Here is a 22271-nt window from a genome sequence, read left to right as displayed (position 1 = left end):
TCCGGTGAACCATTCATATGAACACTTAATATGACAATGTTTCTTCGGTGAAATTTTCAAATGAAGTGGGGAAAGATATTGTTCAGTTACAAAGACCCAAACTTGTTTTACTATTGACATAGGGGGTGTTACCCTGATTGGAGTACTTTTGAGAAAAGACAAGAAGTGATCATGGAAGTGTGGAGTGGGGCTATCTCCCCTTCATGGGTACAACACAATGGATTGACCAATTAGGCGTGCAGAATGTTCACCTGAGAGGCACCAAAATACCTGTTAATTGCAGGTAGACATCCGTTGTATATTGGTGGTAGCTCTTGGACAGGGATTAAAGGGCCAACATAACCCTTTACATGTATACACAATGGCTTCACCATCACTGTTGCAATATATTTACCTACACCTACATCTCCTTGTTTATTGGTAGACAACCCTTGTGAATTTTGGGTGTCTTCCCACTTTGCTATAATTCTGAAATTTTTATGGGTGACTGATTTTAGCTAAGTGGGAATGGTGCTCAGGTAAGGGTTTCAAAGAACAAAGGAAATTAATTACAGGTAAATTATAGTCTGTTCAATTATTGACCTTAAGCAAATTTTTAATAAAAAAAAAATAACAGGCAGTTTTTTGAGATTATGTTTAAAATAAAGTTAAAAAAATTAATTAGATACTTGTAATAGAAGTAAATTTTGATAATTAAAAAGGGTTTGTTCTATGATTGATCGTACAAGCTAATTTTTATTTCATGTAAAATTACTCAATATTCATTCTTTTGAGGAGAAGGAAAACTATGACATTACTACCCCTTCTATGTCCCTTATTAAGAACCTTGAAAAAATAAACATTATATGGTTCAAGTTTTGGGCTGTTGATTTTGATAATGAAAAAAAACTATAAAATTAATGTTAATTTTATAAGAAATGCAGAGGAATTAACACGTACATCATACAATTTGGCTATAGTGGTTATGATATAAAAGAATTAAATGCTCAGCGACATGTACATTTAGGACTACATTTTCAGACTGATGGAACTATTTCAATATTTTACCCCTGAAATTCAGAAAAATTCTTGTAAAAGGACTATATATATGATATGGGCCTAAAATGGCCCCCTAAAATGAACATCATCATTTTTCTTTGTACAGATATATATGTGATGTTTTTACATAATATTCATTTTGATTCAACTGCCCAGAATTTAGAAATAAGACATCGTAAAGACAACCTTTTCCTGCCATTTTTGCATTTTTAGCATAAAACAGCTTGTTTTCAAGCAGTTTTTCTTTCAGAAAAAACAGAGAGCATGCTTGAACAAACAAAATATTTTAATCAGAGATGTATCTAGCCAAGGCTAATAAGTGACAAAAAAATTTTCCCTGTTCAAGCATGCCCTCTATATTTCCCATTCATAAAAAGATAAGAAAAATGTAAATTTTTGACTGAAATATAGAAATAGCGTCACTTCTGACATCATTTTCTGCCAGTGAGTGCAAAAAAATCAAATAAATAAGTGAAAAATAAATTTTACATCAACTCTTCTAAAATATAACATAACATTTTATTGTACCTGAAACACTTTAAAAAATTGCGAATAATGGGGGCCAAATTTAACTCATATCATATATAGTTCGTACTTCAAATCACCATCTACCAGTTGAAGTGGAAAGATGGGAAGGTATCCCATTAAATGAAAGATTTTGTCCTCTCTGTTACAAAAAACATATAGCCGATGAATTTCATTATATTTTAGAATGTGATGCAATATCACAAGTCTGAAACAATTAAATTTATAGACAAATTTTTTTCGGCTAGACCAAATGTGTTTTAAAGTATTACATATTAGGGTATCCTTGGGGTTGTATGGTGTATCAAGAGTTATAAATCTGTATGATTAGGGTATCTTTTGGAGTTCCTTGGGATTTCTGTGGGGTTCCCTAGGGTTTATAGAGGTTTTTAGAGGCATGTCTGGGATACCAATGAGTATCAAGAATTTTTAATTTGAATTATTAGGCTATATCCTTGGGGTTCCATTGGGTTCTATGGGTATCAAGTTTTATGAATCTGTATTATAAGGGTATCCTTTAAGTTCCTTGGGGTATCCATGGGGTTCCGTGGAATACCTATTGGTGTCTGGGATATCAAAAAGCCCCGAGGGTGTATCCAGAGATATAAAATTGTGTTACATGTATTAGGGTATCCTTGGGGTTCATTTGGGTATCAAAAGTTATATTACTGGTATCAAAAGTTATATTACTGGGTATCCTTAGAGTTCCTTGAGGTGTCCATAGGGTGTGTCAGGGATAACAATGGGGTATCTGTATTATTACTATTAGAGTACTATTAGGGTATCCTTTAGGTTTCTTGGGGTACCCATGGGGTTCCCTGGGATACCTTGTGATTTGTCTAGGATAACAAAGAGACCCAAAAAGTATCAAGAAATATAGTGTATCCTTGGAGTTCCATAGGATATCAAGAGTTATAAAATTTATATAACCAATACATGTATAAGAGTATCCCTAGGGCCAGCATTTTTTTAACCTACAATTTTTTTACTTTTAGGTTTACGAATCACAAAATTGTAAAGTTCTATAGGAGAAAAAAAAACTTTTATGACATCATCTTTTAATATTCTAATATAAATATAATGAATGACAACTTCATGATAGTGGTGTGTAACTGCATCAAGAGTAGCATGTGAAAAGTATGTCATCTGTGTAACATATCTCTGAAATAGTACAATAGAATATTAGACATACAGCTTTGATATTACATGTACATATAGCAATGTCAGGGGTGTGCAATTACAAAATTTGGCCACAAAGTTACTAGCCCAAGATTCAAAGTTACCAGTCAAACTATTGTCGGACATGTCAACATTTCATTTAAAAAAAACAACCTAAATTTTATGTACCGTATTTTTCGGGGCATACCCTCATGTAAATTTTTTGCTGAAACATATATGAATTTCTTGCTCATTTTGTTCTGAATATTATCTGAAATTTTTCTGAATTCTATATCTGAAATCTGACTGAAATTGGAACATTCCAGACAGATTTCAGAAAGTGCTGAACAAAAAATCAGCAAAAATTTCAGCAATATTTCAGTATTTTTTCAGCAAATAATACAATTCTGAAATCTGTCTGAATTTGGAACATTCCAGACAGTTTTCAGCATTCAGCAAAGTTCAGAAAATTTTCCAGCAATTACTCAGCAATGTTTCAGCAGTATTTAAGACACAATTCAGCAACAAATCAATAATTCTTCAGCACAATTTCAGTGCTGTTTCAGCAATATTGCAGCAAATTTTCAGTAAAATAACAGCATCTTTTAAGAAAATTTTCAGCAATATTACAGAACCTTATCAGCGAATATTCATCACTATTTCAGCACTATTCTATTACCTCTGTAATCTATCAAAAATGAAAAGAAGTACAAATGAATAGGATTTTCAAGCAAATTAAATTTATTCATATTTTTCTAAATATACATTTTTCCCACATCACTTATCTGCCTCTCCCTGAAACTTCTTTAAATGTCCTAATGCTTCTAAATTGTGCAGTTTGATTTTTTTACCATCCTGAAACAGAAATACAGGAATTTATGATTTAATTAACATGCAAGATTTTACATGTTTTCTGATAATCATAATGCTATTTTTTTAATTAAGAGATTTATTAACCTTTAATGCAAATTTATACATGCAAATTAGAATATACATGTACAATATAAATATACATTCCATTTTTTTCTCACCTTTATCATCGTTATTTTGGGAACAGTTTTTGCAGGTCTCAGCTTCCCTATTTTTTTTCTGCATATGATCAGCAACTATGAGTGGTGCAAAAAACAATCTATATACAATGTAAAGTTCCTATGCATCATATATTACATGAGATTACAGCTTGGCATATTTCATTTAATCATAAGACTTATTTGTAGCATAACATTAGAATGTGTGTAGATTACAAACATTGTTTACAATTCAATCATTAAATTATCTTTAAATACAAAAAAAAACAACATTTATCACATGAATAAATGTCTCCATATATCAATTAATGGCTTTTAATTTATAGTGTACCCTACCTCTTTTAGAAATATCCCGCTATAAAACATCAATTGATGTATAAATCCTTGAATTTTCAAATCCGTCTGCTTGTAGCTCCCATCAAAAGTGCGTCATCATTGGGCGGAAATGACGTAGTGTATGCAAAACAACTCGATGATAATCCGATATAATTCCGGATTGAAAATAAGTTAATCATTTACAGTTGGTTTAAATATATGCAAAACTATTATAAACACCTGGGAAATTGAATCAAATAGCTTTAAAAGCAGACATAGAACTGTCAGAAACTAGTTGTCTTTTAATAGTACTCAAGTTGTTACTATTTAATTTCACCCCTCCCCAATTTTTTGTTTAATTTCTTTTTAATTCATTTTGGTAACATTGAAAACAAAACGTTCGCATCCTAGTTTGTTGCTATAATTTGTATTGTAATTTTGATTAAAAAAAAATCTTCGTTTTGATGTAATAGAATGACTTTTATGTATTGAAGTTCAGTGAGCGTTACGTAACGGTGACGAATTGCTTCGATACCTCATTAACAATGGCGGACACTTCAAAGTCCGAGCGAAGTTGCAGGTTGAGTGCAGGTGTTTTTGCAGATAAGAAATGAATGATTTTGTGAATGGACCTTTGGGAAATGTCAAGAAACAGTTTTATTACGTGTCTGTTAAATGCTCATCAGTTTTTTGCTACAGCAATGCCAATCGCTCGTAAACGAAATTTTGTGTTTCAACTTCCCATACCAAAACATTCTCACAATTTGCTCATGAGCAGCTCACGTGAGGACTAACAAGATTTCCTCACGTGAGTTGCTCATGTGAGTCTTATGTGCAATTTAACATGCAAATTAGGTAAAATGCTCACGTGAGAAAAATTCTGCACATGAGCATTTTTTGCTCACGTGAGGAATAGATCTGCTCACCAAGAGTTTTGCTCACATGAGGCTCATGAGGCTTATGAGACTCATGAGGCTCATGTGCAACAGTTGCTCACTTCAAAGACAATGGACAAAAATTGAAATTAAAATCATCAATATATATTTACATCAGTCATTTTAAAAATACAATTTCATACATTGTTTAACATTACATTTACATAAATCCTTAGAAAGTTTACCAATAATAAATGCTGGCATGTTGAAACTTGTATTGCAGTTTGATCACAAAAAGCAGTGTAGCACACAGACAGACTTGGAAAAAAAATCACAGTTCACAGTAGGCAAAGTTCAATTTAACCATACAAAGTAGTTCATAAGTGCTGCACGAACACTGGCTGCATTACAATCGATCGAGGCATTCGTCTCCAACATTCCAAATGTCCTTTCTTTGACAGTCTCGTGTCTCACATGCTCTCTGATTTCACACATAAACTGTAAACCACACTAACAGCTGACTACCAGAACATCACAATAATATCCAAATTGACACAACCAGACTTCAGCATGTATAACTTCTCCATTACTTAAATTACGTTTTCACTTTTTTTGTTGCATCATTCATAAAATCAGCGAGCTTTTCATGGTTTTCTTCAGGTCTGTACAACTCAGGGCAGGCCTATTGGAAAGATAAATAAATTTGATATCAGTGAAATTGTTAAAAGTTTTCATATTTCAAGAAGTTTTTAAGAAAATCATTATATAATACTGCAACTATTAATATTATCAGATTCTACACAAGAAAAACATGAACTCATTTCTTCATGTCATAAAATCGTTAATCAGTGTTAATAATAAAAAAAATGTAGTTAGAATTATTTGTTCAAAAATTATTGTCAAGTAAAATGTCAAAGAAAAAAATAACGTGTGTTTTACATTCGAGACACCGGTATTTGCCAGAGGGTTAGTAATTGTAAATTGTTTAACCCCGTTTTAAAGGTAGATGCTAAGATCACAGTATTTCGTTTCATATTCATTCTAATTACAAACACGTTTAACTGCCATTCAAGTGATTCAAAGAATATATTTTAACAAGTCAATGCTCAACTTACTTGAAGTGCTCATACAGAAGATGCAGGGGGTGTCGACATTCAATCAGATTCTTCCTCTGTTCAGCCGTGGATTTTTCACACTAAAACACTACATAGACGAATGCCCCATTGACAACGTAGTTTTTAACCTTATCAACCGTTAGTACTGTACAGAATCAGATAATTCCCTTTTTAATTCATTTCACCGTCATCTGTGATGGTAGACAACATGGCGGAATCGAATATGAAAATTGGCGGCTGGCATTTAATCGACCAATGAACGCGCGCGTAGCTTAGACTGGTTCCCCCGCCACTGCGTTATTTACTTCGTTTTGGGCGGGAGCGAGAACCAGACTAGCGGGTAACTTTACATTAAAACAAAAGTAAAAGTAGAAACAAACAGCTTACGAAAAATCACAATATCAAGCGGTTTTGTCAGATTCTCATATCTAAATAGTAAGTTGAGTGATAATTGAATTTAGGAAAAAAAGAATATAACGTTACCAAAAAAACCCAAAAAACCTGACAGTTTGGTGTTCACACAAAAAAAAATGGGGTGCGGGAGGGGGTGTCAAAATGTACTTGTTAACAAAATTTTGCAATTGCTTACGTGAGGAAAAAGGAGGCGTAATTTTTTTTCTTTCATTTTGATTTAACTTTGATACTGCATATACTGACTAAGTCCAATTTCCTAACCTCTTGCTCACGTGAGAAAGTTGAACTTAGAAAAAAAATCTACCGTCAATGTATCTGTATAGCCTGTTGCTTACGTGAGCAATTTCGAATAGAATTTTGCTCATGAGCAATCAGGTGAGCAAATTTTTGCACATGTGCATTTTGGTTAGTATTTTCCTCCCTAACAGAGACTAACAATCTGCACATGAGCAAAATGAATTCCTACCTAATTTGCATACATTTCTTACTAGATTCTCATGTGCTTCTCATGAGCTGCTCATGAGCATTTGTTAGAATGTTTGGTACGGGTTGCACACTTAATAAACGAGGTAAACAATCACTCCTGAAACAAATTATATACTGTAGTATTAACTTGTATATCTGCTAGAGAGAACTAAGTTACAAAGATGAGCTATAATGGTATAATTGTCATTATAACAGTTAGCTAATTATTAAATTAGTAAAATTATGGTACACATTGATACGTGAATTCACACATTTTCAGCGCCATTTGAAATAATCTGTGAAGTTTTTTTGTTTTATTTAAATGAAATATTGGTGAAATTTAATTCTTTTCTGAAAAGTGCATCAGTTTGGAATGCCGGTATTCAATTGCAGACATATTTCAGCATTTAAATAGCATTTAATTTCATATTTATAAGAATTGATCAGCATCAAAATTCCAACGGATTTTAAACAATTGTTTCAGACAAAAAATTACATTAGGATTATGGTAATGCTTAATATAGAGTATTACAGCAATATTTAGAATAGTTCAGACTGTTTCAGCAATATTCAGAGTAGTTCAGACTGTTTTAGCACTATACAGATAGAGTTCAGACTGTTTCAGCAATTTTCAAAGCAGTTCAGATTTTTCAGACAAATTCAGAACAATTCAGATTTTTCAGACAGTTCAGCAATATTGCTGAAATGTGTTCAGAACTGGTTCAGAGGCACAAAATGGTAGTAAGCAATTTTTCAGATATGATTCAGATATATTTCAGTGAATTTAAGGAAATTTTCAGAAATTTTTTTTCATGAGGGTAGGCCGGTATTTTTTTCCTCCGAGGAGCGAGCCCCGGCCTATCCCCCGGGATCGGCTATTCTTAGACTCGAAGTTAAAAAATTTAACAGTAAAATATAAAATCTACTGTTTTTATCCGTTGTACTGTTGTAGCAATTTATTATGAGGGTTGGTTTTTTTTCATCCGTTTGAACTATTGTTCGATAGTTGTCCCGTTGATAAATTTTGTAATGACATCGTGAGTAATAAAATGTACAGTACTGTACAAGGTATTTCTTTACAATCCCAATCAAAAGAATTTTTTCCCACGTTCGTGTATGAACCCTGGAAACTATTATTGCGTAGTAAAAAAGAAAACGAAACCGGGTAGAATGTAATATGACGGAATTTTGGTGAATTCTTCATTTCTGCGTTCGTAGGAATCACTGGTCTTGGGTGTAGAAAAAATCAAATGCTATGTGTTTTTACAATTAATTTTCTGTTGGATGAAATAACGGTATTCTGGTATCGTGTGTATATACATAGGTGTGAAACCCGTGACTAAAACACAGCCTGGGGGCACGCAGTGTACACCGTTACACTTCATTGCATTTACTGTGTTTTTAACATTACAACTTCTCTGCATAACGGCAAGTCACTATTTAATTAATTAATGGAAAGAACACAAATTAAATATTTTATGTTTGGTATTTCGTTTTCTCATTCATAGCGATTACGGGGGATAACTCTATTTGGATATGAAACCACGTGTTGAGCTAATGGACGCCATACCCCGTATTTACAAGTAGCTTTCAAAGTATAACTTGATTAAATGAGATTTAGCAATAAGGTATTAATAAAATATAAAAGGTTTGGTAAAATATTATACTTAGTTCTACCAGACAGAACCACGGAAGTTGGTGTTGCAATTAAATTTACACTATGTAAAATTACGATACACAATGATACACCGACGAATACGGAAGAGACCAAACAGCCACAAAACACAGATTAATTTTTAAAAATTGCTTGAAATATATATGTTAAGCAAATTTAATAACTTTAATTACTCTTTTGACTTTCTACATCGATATTCTGAAAGTATATACTTAATACAGTGACTTTCTTAATCAGCGGTCATACTTTCACTATAGTAATCATCGATTGAAAATCGGCTTATCCCCCAATTAGGCTAGTCTAAGGATTTTTCTTGAATTTTGTTTAAAAATTAGCAATTCGGCCTATGCCCCACATCACCATATGCCCCGAAAAATACGGTACATAAAGTAATAATGTTTTCTCCTGTATTATACTAGTATTTAAGTATTAATATACAAAATATTTATTACTTTCATGTTTTCTGCAGTTAAAAAATATTCAACTTCATTGATCTCTCACATTTTTTTTACAGAAATTGGTTTGGGTGTTTATATGTGAGAAAACTCAAACATAACATTGTGAATGTGAACAGACTCTATAAAATCACTGCAACTATATGTGTGCATGTATTTTATCCTGTTGAATTTCCATGTACAAAGTACAACTATGCAATTAATTATGTAATGGTAAATTTTAATTGAAAATAACGGAAAATGCACAAACAATAATATGATTTTTTTAGGCAGGTCACTTTAAAATGTGTTCATGAGAATAGTTACTGCAGAATATCTCTAATACATCTCTCTCTCTCTCTCTCTCTCTCTGTAAAATAAATTTTTAAAAAGCCAATGAATACATATGCCAATTCAACACAAAAAGAAAGGGAATCATTTTACATTGATGTACTTGAAAACAGCTGCACAGGTAACTATCGAAGCCATGTTCAGTGAGGTGTGACTATCTCGTCTAGCCACTGGTCAACACTGTCGGTAAAACTTCAAAGTATGAAACTTACAGCAGAGTGTTTGTAGAAGCTTCTCTGAAGAATGTAGCACGAGAAAAAGATGCATAAGAAATTTTTAGGCTATCATCACACAAAAAGAGCAGATTTTATGCCTCTGTGATAACAATGACGATACACTTTTCCTACTAGAAAAAATTTGCTGTCGGGGAGAAAAAAAAGATCTTTTTTGTAATTTTATTTTTTTTCTAAAAACTCAGAAAACCGAGCGGCGGGTTTGTAAACCTAAAAATAAAAAAATGCTGGCCTAGAGTTCCTTGGGGTATCCGTGGGTTTTGTCTGAGATACCAATGAGTCCCTACGGGTATCAAGAATTTAAATTTGTATTATTAAGTTATCCTTTAAGTTCCTTGAGGTATCCTTGGGGTTCTGTGGTGTATCAAGAGTTATGAATCTGTATTATTAGGGTATTCTTGGAGTTCCTTGGGATATCCCTGGGGTTCCCTGGGATTCTTAGAAGTGTATCTGGAAAACCAATGAGTCCCCAGGGTTATCAAGAGTTTTAAATTTGTATTACAACGTATTACGGTATCCTTGGGGTTCTATGGAGTATCAAGATTTATGATTCTGTATTATTAGGGTATTCTTGGAGTTCCTTGGGATATCCCTGGCGTTCCCTGGGATTCTTAGAAGTGTATCTTGAATACAAATGAGTCCCCAGGGTTAATAAGAGTTTTAAATTTGTATTATTAGGGTATCCTTGGGGTTCTATGGAGTATCAAGATTTATGATTCTGTATTATTAGGGTATTCTTGGAGTTCCTTGGGATATCCCTGGGGTTCCCTGGGGTTCTTAGAGGTGTGTCTGGAATACCAGTGAGTCCCCAGGGGTACCAAGAGTTTAAAATTTGTATTATTAGGGTATCCTTGAGGTTCCTTGGAGTTCTATGGTGTATCAGGAGTTATAAATCTGTATTATTAGGTTATCTTTGGGGTTCCTTGGGGTATAATTGGGGTACCAAGGATAAGGGGTAACCCTTTCACTCTAATGAGACCCCCTTGGGTATCAATAGTTATTCATTTCTGTCATTGGGGTATCCTTGGGGTATCCTTGGGGTTTCCTTGGGGTTCCTTGGGGTTAAAAGACGTGCCATGTTAGAACGATGACCCCCTCCCCCTTTTCCACCGTTCAATTATGGTGGGATGCTGATCTATTTTTAAATCAGGGTTACACACGTGCACTGCATGTTGAACATCCCTTTTACTTGAAAACTCTTGCTGGCTGTTGTTATTACATTATCCCATATAACATTTTCATCAATTGTGAATATAAATGCAGACACCTTAATTAATCATGCATCGGACTCGGTTAATCTTTTATGTGAAATATCATGATATTGCCAGTCGTAACTACTCGGCCATTTCCGTCACCGCAAATAACTTTTTAATCAGTTATGTAAAAGCCCATACCAAAACATTCTCACAAATTGCTCATGAGCAGCTCACGTGAGGACTAACAAGATTTCCTCACGTGAGCTGCTCATGTGAGTCTTATGTGCAATTTAACATGCAAATGAGGTAAAATGCTCACGTGAGAAAAATTCTGCACACAAGCATTTTTTGCTCACGTGAGGAATAGATCTGCTCACTAAGAGTTTTGCTCACATGAGGCTCATGAGGCTTATGAGACTCATGAGGCTCATGTGCAACAGTTGCTCACTTCAAAGACAATGGACAAAAATTGAAATTAAAATCATCAATATATATTTACATCAGTCATTTTAAAAATACAATTTCATACATTGTTTAACATTACATTTACATAAATCTTTAGAAAGTTTACCAATAATAAATGCTGGCATATTGAAACTTGTATTGCAGTTTGATCACACAAAGCAATGTCGCACACAGACGGACTTTGAAAAAAAATCACAGTTCACAGTAGGCAAAGTTCAATTTAACCATACAAAGTAGTTCATAAGTGCTGCACGAACACTGGCTGCATTACAATCGATCGAAGCATTGGTCTCCAACATTCCAAATGTCCTTTTTAGCTCACCTGAGCCAAAGGCTCAAGTGAGCTTTTCTGATCACAATTTGTCCGTTGTCTGTCGTTGTCGTCGTTGTCGTTGTCGTCGTTGTCGTTGTTAACTTTTCACATTTTCATCTTCTTCTCAAGAACCACTGGACAGATTTCAACCAAATTTGGCACAAAGCACTACTAGGTGAAGGGGATTCAAGTTTGTTCAAATGAAGTGCCACGCCCTTTTTAAAGGGGAGATAATTGAGAATTATTAAAAATTTGTTGGTATTTTTCAAAAATCTTCTTCTCAAAAACTATTCAGCCGGAAAAGCTTAAACTTGTGTGGAGGCATCCTCAGGTAGTGTAGATTCACGTTTGTTCAAATCATGGTCCCCGGGGGTAGGGAGGGGCCACAAGAGGGGGATCAAGTTTTACATAGGAATATATAGAGAAAATCTTTAAAAATCTTCTTCTCAAAAACTATCTGGCCAGAAAAGCTCAAATTCAAATGGGAGCATCCTCAGGTAGTGTAGATTCAAGTTTGTTCAAATCATGGTCCCCGGGGGTAGGCTGGGGCCACAATTGGGGGTTCTAGTTTTACATAGGAATATATAGAGAAAATCTTTAAGAATTTTCTTCTCAAAAACTTTTAGGCCAGAAAACCTCAAATTAAATTGGAAGCATGCTCAGGAAATGTAGATTTAAGTTTGTTCAAATCATGGTCCCCGGGGGTAGGATGGGGCCACAATTGGGGGATCAAGTTTTACATAGGAATATATAGAGAAAATATTTAAAAATTTTATTCTCAAAAACTACTAGGCCAGGAAAGCTCAACTTTCAGTGGAAGAATCCGCAGGTAGTGTAGATTCAAGTTTGTTAAAATCATGGTCCCCGGGGGTAGGGTGGGGCCACAATAAGGGGATCATGTTTTAAATAGGAATATATAGAGAAAATCTTTAAAAATCCTCTTCTCAAAAACTATTTGGCCAGATAAGCTCAAATTAAAATGGAAGCATCCTCAGGTAGTGTAGATTTAAGTCTGTTCAAATCATGATCCCCGGGGGTAGGGTGGGGCCACAATTGGGGGATCAGGTTTTACATAGGAATATATAGAGAGAAAATCTTTAAAAATCTTATTCTCAAAATCTATTAGGCCAGATAAGCTCAAATTAAAATGGAAGCATCCTCAGGTAGTGTAGATTCACGTTTCTTCAAATCATAGTCCCCGGGGGTAGGGTGGGGCCACAATTGGGGGATCAATTTTTACATAAGAGTATATAGAGAAAATCTTTTAAAAAACTTCTTTTAATAACTATTTGGCCAAGAAATCTCAAATTGGCATGTAACCATCCTCAGATAATGTAGATTCAAGTTTGTTCAAATCATGGTCCCTGGGGGTAGGGCGGGGCCACAATGGGGGATACCTTTTTATATATAGAGAAAATCTTTAAAAGTCTTCTTCTCAAAAGTATTGGGCCAGGAAATTTGAGTGGAGGCATCCCTAGATCATATAGATTCAAGTTTGTTTAAATAATAGTCCAGGGGTAGGGTGAGGCCACAATGGGGGATGAAATTTTACTTAGTAATATATAGAGAAATTCTTTCAAAATCTTCTTTTTAAAGACTATTTGGCCAGAAAAGCTTAAACTTTAGTAGAGGCATCCTCGGGTAGTGTAAATTCAAGTTTGCAAAATCACTAGTGGTAGGGCGGGACGGTGATGGCGGTTTGAATTTTTACATAGGAATATATAGAGAAAATCTTTAAAAATATTCTGGGAAAGTTTTTGGTCCAAAACTCAATACTTAGTGTGAAAGCACAGGTTATGAGATTAAAGGTAGATTTAAGTTTGATGAAACCATGATTCCCTAGAGAATAGTGGGGCCACGAAGAGGGGGGGGGTATATAGGAATAGAAAAAATATTAGAGGTACAACAACAAAAGGGGCTTGGTATTTACCAAAAAATAAGAGGTGGATAAAAATTGGCAGATTTTCAATTTTTTTTTTAGCAAGATCTACTGTACTCAGTTGTCAAGATATTTTGATACTGTAATGCTAATTTGATCAGAATTATGGCAATTGTTGCTCAGGTGAGCGATGTGGCCCCTGGGCCTCTTGTTTTGACAGTGCAGTCTCGTGTCTCACATGCTCTCTGATTTCACACATAAACAACCACACAAACAGCTGACTACCAGAACATCACAATAATATCCAAATTGACATAACCAGACTTCAGCATGTATACTTCTCCATTACTTAAATAACGTCTTCACTTTTTTTGTTGCATCATTCATAAAATCAGTGAGCTTTTCATGGTTTTCTTCAGGTCTGTACAACTCAGGGCAGGCCTATTGGGAAGATAAATAAATTTGATATCAGTAAAATTGTTAAAAGTTTTCATATTTCAAGCAGTTTTTAATATTATATAATACTGCAACTATTAATATTATTAGATTCTACACAAGAAGAACATGAACTCTTTTCTTTGTGTCATAAAAACATTAATCAGTGTTAATGATAAAAAATATGTATAGTTAGAATTATTTGTTCAAAAATTATTGTCAAGTAAAATGTCAAAGAAAAAATAAATAATGTGTGTTTTACATTCAATACATCAGTATTTGCCCGATGGTCAGTTGTAAATTGTTCAACCTTGTTTTAAAGGTAGATGCTAAGACAACATTCTAATTACAAACACGTTTAACTGCCATTCAAGTGATTCAAAGAATATATTTTAACAAGTTAATGCTCAACTTACTTGAAGTGCTCATACAGAAGATGCAGGGGGTGTCGACACTCGATTCATTCATTCAGATTCTTCCTCTGTTCAGCCGTGGATTTTTCACACTAAAACACTCCATTGATGAATACCCCACGTAGTTTTTAACCTTATCAACCGGTAGTACCGTACAGATTCAGATAATTCCCTTTTTAATTCATTTCACCGTCATCTGTGATATTAGACAACATGGCGGAATCGAATATGAAAATTGGCGGCTGGCATTTAATCGACCAATGAGCGCGCGCGTAGCATAGACTGGTTCCCCCGCCACATCGTTTTGGGCGGGAGTGAGACCAGACTAGCGGGTAACTTTACATTAAAACAAAAGTAAAAGTAGAAACAAACAGCTTACGAAAAATCACAATATCAAGCGGTTTTGTCAGATTCTCATATCTAAATAGTAAGTTGAGTGATAATTGAATTTAGGAAAAAAGGAATATAACGTTACCAAAAAAAAAAAACCCGACAGTTTGGTGTTCACGAAAAAAAAATTGGGGTGGGGGTGTCAAAATGTACTTGTTAACAGAATTTTGCAATTGCTTACGTGAGGAAAAAGGACGTAATTTTTTTATCATTTAGATTTAACTTTGATACTGCCTATACTGACAAAGTCCAATTTCCTAACCTCTTGCTCACGTGAGAAAGTTGAACTTAGAAAAAAAATCTACCGTCAATGTATCTGTATAGCCTGTTGCTTACGTGAGCAATTCGAATAGAATTTTGCTCATGAGCAATCAGGTGAGCAAATTTTTGCACATGTGCATTTTGGTTAGTATTTTCCTCCCTAACAAAGACTAACAATCTGCACATGAGCAAAATGAAATCCTACCTAATTTGCATACATTTCTTACTAGATTCTCATGTGCTTCTCATGAGCTGCTCATGAGCATTTGTTAGAATGTTTGGTACCGGGTAGGGGGGAAAAGTGTAGGATGGGTTCATTATGCATCGCGGGTAGATATTCATACCTTGGGTGGGACATCTTTGGTTAATACAAAAAAGTTAATACAGGTAACTCTCAATAGCTTGAAGTCCATGGGACCGAGGAAAAAGTTCAAGGTTTCAAGAGTTCGAGTTTTCAAGAGTTCGGAATTTTACGGGTTGATTGACAGTTTTTAAAGTTAGTCTTACCGGATGTTATAATCAAGCCATTTATTTAGTGCTAACCTTACGCACGTGCTGAATGAACGTTTTCTTTTCACTAAAATATACAGAACTGGATGTTTTTAAAACTAAATACAAACAACTATTGAATAGATTCATATTAAATATTTATTTTATGCATCATATTAATACCAGATTGCTCAGTACTACTGTACTGTGAGATGATCGACATGTCATAAATGTGATAACTGAGTATCACTCATTGTTTCCATCGTACGGGTCCTGTAAGAAGTTGTTCAGCAATAATCATTCTAATGACTTTTTACACTTTTTACAGTTTGATAAATCTAAAATTTGACCATGACTCATTATTATCGTTTCGTCTCAATTAATTTCACATTTTCATTGCGTCTCAAAATTATCGTAAAACGGTTGGTGTTGATTATAGATTAGGTATCGATATGGCCAATCATCAAACAATTATCACCTTGCAGGACAAGTGTCGCCTGAATAAAGGGTCCCGCGTCTAATGCCTGGAGCCATTTAAATGACCAAGTAGGTGTTAATTAGGTATAACGCTTGGAGATACACGGCGACTTCGAGGTATCAAGAGTAAGAAGCTATAGATTTTGAACAACGGGACTGCAGTTTGACTTTGAGTGATCAAGGGTTTCGAGAGATCAGGACTTGAGAAATCAAGAGTAAATTTGCTTAGTTATATAGGGAAAAAATCAGGACCCTAGACTCACTTCAAGCGATCAAGAACTTCGAGCGTTCGAAGTTCGAGCCATCGAGAGTTACCTGTATATAAAATGGAAAATTGAGGCGATTTCAGTTTTGATCAAAAGAATTTATTTTCCAAAACGGGGTGTCCAGGAACGCGGTTTAAGTAAATTACACAATGTCGTAAAGTTTAGAGCGAGATACTTTGAAAAGACAACTTTGGTTTAAAAAAAATGCAAATAAATATGCATACACTAGCTTTTTTTTTTTAATTCCATAGATTTTATTACCATGACAGATTGGTAGTAAACTTTATACATTGTGTTATCAAACAGGGAAGTTAATTTTGGGGGGGGGGGGGGGGGGGGAAGAGGGTATCCTCCCCAATATTTTTACAAAACAGTCTTTTATCTGAACCCGGGAGTCTGATGCCTGTGGCCTGGTAAATTTGCAGGCGGGCATGTAAAAATTGCCAAATTACATGCCCGGAGGGCATGTGTAAATTTTCTGTCAATGTACAATATGTTTACTTGCCATTTCTTCCATCGTACCAAAGTTACGACTTGTCAAATAAGCGTCAATCGTAATCATTGAAGTGTTTAGTTAAACCTACTGTATATATGTTTGCTAAATTACAAGACGTACATGTACCGGTAAATATAACAATTACGGGTTGGGCATGTAAAAATTTGAATGGGCTGGGTTAAAATGATGGGTTTACATGCCCGAAGGGCATGTGCTGAAAAAATTTTGTCGTGAAGACTGTACTGGTATATTCTTGTTTTTAAAGTCATTATGTTGCATCAAATGGTGTAAAGTATATGACCCCCAGGTGTTGTCTTTAAACCAAACCCACCTCCTCTGAAATAGGAAATAATGATATATTTTGATAACTTTTGAGATCCCCATCTCTAAACCATATTTATTCTTAAAAGCTTGCTCTTTGTGTTATTGCTCATCAAATGGTATAGGTTATACCTTTTTGGAGACACCCTGAATTATAGAAATGGAAATAATAAAGTATTTCATCTTATTCTGACATATGTAATGTTTGACTCATGTGGGTAATCCTAGCCTAATGATGAACTTGCTTTGTTTAGGCGACATTACAATTGCTCTGAATATATATTACATTTTGTTTATCTTAAAACTTAAAAAGCAAAAAATTCTTAATGTGCATCTAGAGAAAAATACCAATCAAGAAATGATTTATAAATTGCTACTGTACACAAAGTCATGTAAGAATGAAAGAAGACTACCGGTATATATATAAAAATCTTTAGAACCAGGTTTGATTGCGGGGGTTGATGTGGAGGATAAACATTAAATTATTTGTTGTTGTTAATTTTAACGTGAATATTAGTTATTGATCCCCATGTAGAAAATAAGACTTTTAAAAAAATACCTTACACTCTGATTTCTTCAGCAATGATATCTGCTGTAAATGTCCTCAGCAATGAGTTCTAATTCTTAGTGACTGGGTATTTAAGGTGGCTCTATACACCACTTTTTGATGACGCAGTACGCAAAAAAGTAAATCTGGAAACATGCATTTCCGGTACTGGCTGATTTAAACTGAGGTGAATTGTATGGGAACCGTTATTTTGAAAAATTTGTTAAATGGATAGATTTAATTTGATAATTGGAAAATTCATTACTTACAAGTAATGTGGTATGGGACACCTTCACTTTGTATGGTATTATTTATCGAAATAAACAATAAAATCAAATATAAATTTTTAAGGAGTTTCTTTAGCATCATCGATATGATACATCGTAGCGCAGTGGGTTAGTGGGTTCACTACAATCCAGTAGGTCATGAGTTCGATTCCCGTTGAGAACAATAAAATTTTTAACTTTCCAAAAATTTCTAAAACGTATTTTCGGGTTAAGGGGATGGGAGGGTGGCTTTGAATTTCTCTCAGGTTGTTAGTAGCGTGGTTGAAGGCTTAATTGCACAATTATGTACTGTTTTGGTTGAATACCGTGAAAGAAAATTCTAAACAGGTGAAAATATTTCAATTATAATATACTTTAATGCACATTAATATCGACACCTAACGGGGATGCGAGGGTTGCTTTGAATTTCTCTCAGTTGGGATACATAAATCCTATTAGCCTAGTCAATGTTCCCCTTTATTTATTTGACTTAGTTTTGCATTAAAGCGAATATATTCACTTATACAGGGCAAAGTCTATAATGAAATATGTATGTATTTATCATTCCAACATTATATTTAGGAAATTTTCTTCAACTCAGAAATGAAAAGTCCCCAAGGTGTTTGGGCCTTGGGACTTAGGAAGGATAACCCTTACATGAGGAACTTTCATACCAAATAAAATTTAAAATATTTTTTGTGTTTATTTGCAATGGTTTTCATTCAATTTTTTTATGTCACATTTATTAAAATACACTTTCTTATAACATCAAGCAACTTTTTCAGATGATTTGTCAACAGAGTAAGAAAATATGAAAAAATCTGTTTTGAGGAAATACTAAAAAAAATTGCAATAATAACATTTTTGAATGTTAGGAAGTGTTATATTTTTTTTATGTGTCCGAAGGTAATATCCATCATATGACAAAATAATATCTCTCAATTTGTTGATAGCTGTCTTTTTAAAAAATATTTTACAAAAACACGAAAAAACATTAAAAATTTCTTTAAAAATACCTATAGTATCCCTATCGTCATTTTAATATTTGATAAGTATATGTTTTGTGGTCTTCTATTGAAAATTGGAATAAACTGTGGGTGTATAGAGCCACCTTAAATCACAGGGAGAAGTGTTCACTGTAATAATAGCCAATGGATTCACTGAGTTAGCCATGCATGGATAAGGCCTAAGAAAAAAAAGTGTTTGTTTCCGCTTTCCCGACCGACCCTAGCTTTTACCCCCCGACTCAAAACTTTTTTAAAGGATTTTTGATGGAAAATCATTCATTTTCGTTTTTATCCGATTTGGAAAAAAAATTACTCAAAATTTTGGTCACAAAAACGCTTGAGGCAGTTACTCTTCTCAAATCAGTGTAACTCAAACGTTTTGTTTCAAAATGGCTGTATGTTTCCATGTGTTGTAAATTTTAATAATGCTCTCATCGTTGGCAGAGGAAGTATCTGATATATAATATCATTTTTGTGTTTTCTTAAGACCAGCTTAATAGTCAGGAATGATATTAAAAGTATTTCTCATTTTATACCATTCAGCAGTGTCAGTATCTAACCGGCATGTATGGATACTGCAATATTAAAGGGAAAAAAAATATTAGAAAAAAAAAAATAAATTCCGACCGACCGACCCTACTTTTTTTCAGCATGAAAGTGGAAACAAACCATTTTTTTTGTTAGGCCTAAGTTGTAATTGTATAGTATGGTCTGCAGGTGTACTGGTGAACACTATTTAAGCTTTGATTACCCCCCCCCCCCCCCCCCTTTACAACACACACACTGCTTGACCCTATTTGATTTGTATAAAAAGTCACTAAATTTTACATGTATAAATTATTTTATTTAACATTATATATACCTTGAAAACAACAATTAGAATGAAATTGCATTTAGCTTGAAATTACTATCACTACCCATAAATTATTACAAATGCTTGCCCATCGATGTTAAGATGCATATATAGTAATTTTAATACATCTCAAACCATCTATATTCTTCTGGCTCATGTCAGATAAATTGTTAATTTTATGACTCTTGCCCCACAAGGGGCTTAGGAGCAGGGCCAATTAAAAGTTGCACAACACTATTAATTTTTACTATATATTCTTACCAAAATTACGCAACTTTAGATACGGGTAGCAAGTTTAAAACAAACTTCTGGGAAAATTCCTCTTTACAACTTTTAAAACAATTGTTCCTCACCAATTAAGTAGCAAAAAACACACAGCCCTCCACAAAGGCACGAGAGTTTGTTTACATCAAAGTTACACATGTGCTTGAAAATCATGTCCGAGCCCTTTCACCCCCCTGCCTAAACAACTGGCATCAAAAATTCAAGTGACCTCGTATTTTTACAAAGGTGGGAAAATCAGGCATTTTACACGTTGTTTTTATCTCATAAAAAAGTACAGTCCCTGTCGCTGGCGGAAAACTCCTAAAAACGAAGGGGAATTCGGGAATTATTTTCACTCAGCCATGTTTTGACGTGAACCTTCGAAAAAATAGTGTTGTGATACCTGCAAGTAATCTATTATTTTACACTCGCAAAAATAAAATCTGAAAACACAAAAACATTTATTGTAGAACACATGTGGAAAGTTTTACTGAATTCTGTAGCTATATCAAAAAGTTATGAGCGCTTATTAAAACCATGGTGCTCGCGGTGGCCTCTGATTTATGAAAATATGTTCAAAGTTATACTGTATGTAATTTCACGGCGTGTTAATTTTGAATGATTTTCTTGGTTCTAATTTGTGCAAATATGCATGTCTATTCACAAGACATAGCAAACTTGTTTATATCATGACCACCCGAGACTATATACATGTACAAGTTTAGGGAACCTTGCCTTTTGGGGGAGGGGTTGAAAAACTGCCGTTATATTATTCAATTTTAAAGAATTGGTGTGCATTTTCATATAAATTAGCATTGTCGGGTTCTAATAAAACTAATGCGGGTGCTGAATCATATCTAAATTCATATTTCACTTTAATATTGGCGTTTTAGGGGCATACTTTTATAGATTCTGTATACCATACAAGCGTCTAAATAACTCATTTTACAAAAAATTCGTAATACATAGAAGCTTTTTTGGTTTACGACGATAAAACCAACTTTCTAGATAAGCTGCTGTATATTTTTGGGGCAGTTTGGACGGTCCGATACACTATATAATCGGGTCGCTGTTTGATGTTCTACGAAATTTCAGAGGAAATCTGGGCTAATTTTGTATGCGCCATTGACAGCAAAATAAGAGAGGTGCCGGACACAAAGGCTCATTGTTGGTGATTTCTAATCTACACACATCGATAGAACGCCAAAAAACTCCACTTTATGACTTAAAACACATCATAACAATTTTCCTTCAGGTTGCACAACACTATTAATTTTTACTTTATATTCTTACCAAAATTACGCAACTTTAGATACGGGTAGCAAGTTTAAAACAAACTTCTGGGAAAATTCCTCTTTACAACTTTGAAAACAATTGTTCCTCACCAATTAAGTAGCAAAAAACACACAGCCATCCACAAAGGCACGAGAGTTTGTTTACATCAAAGTTACACATGTGCTTGAAAATCATGTCCGAGCCCTTTCACCCCCCTGCCTAAACAACTGGCATCAAAAATTCAAGTGACCTCGTATTTTTACAAAGGTGGGAAAATCAGGCATTTTACACGTTGTTTTTTATCTCATAAAAAAGTACAGTCCCTGTCGCTGGCGGAAAACTCCTAAAATCGAAGGGGAATTCGGGAATTATTTTCACTCAGCCATGTTTTGACGTGAACCTTCGAAAAAATAGTGTTGTGATACCTGCAAGTAATCTATTATTTTACACTCGCAAAAATAAAATCTGAAAACACAAAAACATTTATTGTAGAACACATGTGGAAAGTTTTACTGAATTCTGTAGCTATATCAAAAAGTTATGAGCGCTTATTAAAACCATGGTGCTCGCGGTGGCCTCTGATTTATGAAAATATGTTCAAAGTTATACTGTATGTAATTTCACGGCGTGTTAATTTTGAATGATTTTCTTGGTTCTAATTTGTGCAAATATGCATGTCTATTCACAAGACATAGCAAACTTGTTTATATCATGACCACCCGAGACTATATACATGTACAAGTTTAGGGAACCTTGCCTTTTGGGGGAGGGGTTGAAAAACTGCCGTTATATTATTCAATTTTAAAGAATTGGTGTGCATTTTCATATAAATTAGCATTGTCGGGTTCTAATAAAACTAATGCGGGTGCTGAATCATATCTAAATTCATATTTCACTTTAATATTGGCGTTTTAGGGGCATACTTTTATAGATTCTGTATACCATACAAGCGTCTAAATAACTCATTTTACAAAAAATTCGTAATACATAGAAGCTTTTTTGGTTTACGACGATAAAACCAACTTTCTAGAT

At 34.2% G+C, this 22271-nt stretch overlaps 2 long non-coding RNA genes across 3 annotated transcripts in view; both read right to left on the bottom strand.

The window, feature by feature from the left end:
- The window catches only part of LOC128177016 (uncharacterized), a 51176-nt gene extending 33527 nt beyond the window's left edge, over nt 1–17649 (bottom strand). The window contains exon 1 of one of the 2 annotated variants that reach the window (XR_008242810.1): nt 17592–17649. This is a non-coding gene — a long non-coding RNA (uncharacterized LOC128177016). Of the gene's footprint in view, nt 1–17586 lie in introns of both variants that reach the window. The other variant, XR_008242811.1, reaches the window with a different exon arrangement.
- Nucleotides 5083–6813, bottom strand: LOC128177014 (uncharacterized). The gene is made up of 2 exons (XR_008242808.1): nt 6055–6813; nt 5083–5621 (listed from the first exon to the last, which is right to left on the bottom strand). It is a non-coding gene; the product is annotated as an uncharacterized LOC128177014 (long non-coding RNA).
- Nucleotides 17650–22271: the final 4622 nt, after the last annotated feature.

Source organism: Crassostrea angulata, chromosome 3 (genome assembly GCF_025612915.1).
Source record: "Crassostrea angulata isolate pt1a10 chromosome 3, ASM2561291v2, whole genome shotgun sequence".
Taxonomy (NCBI): domain Eukaryota; kingdom Metazoa; phylum Mollusca; class Bivalvia; order Ostreida; family Ostreidae; genus Magallana; species Magallana angulata.
Note: the sequence above shows the minus strand (reverse complement) of the source record. Positions and strands in the feature narration are given on the sequence as shown.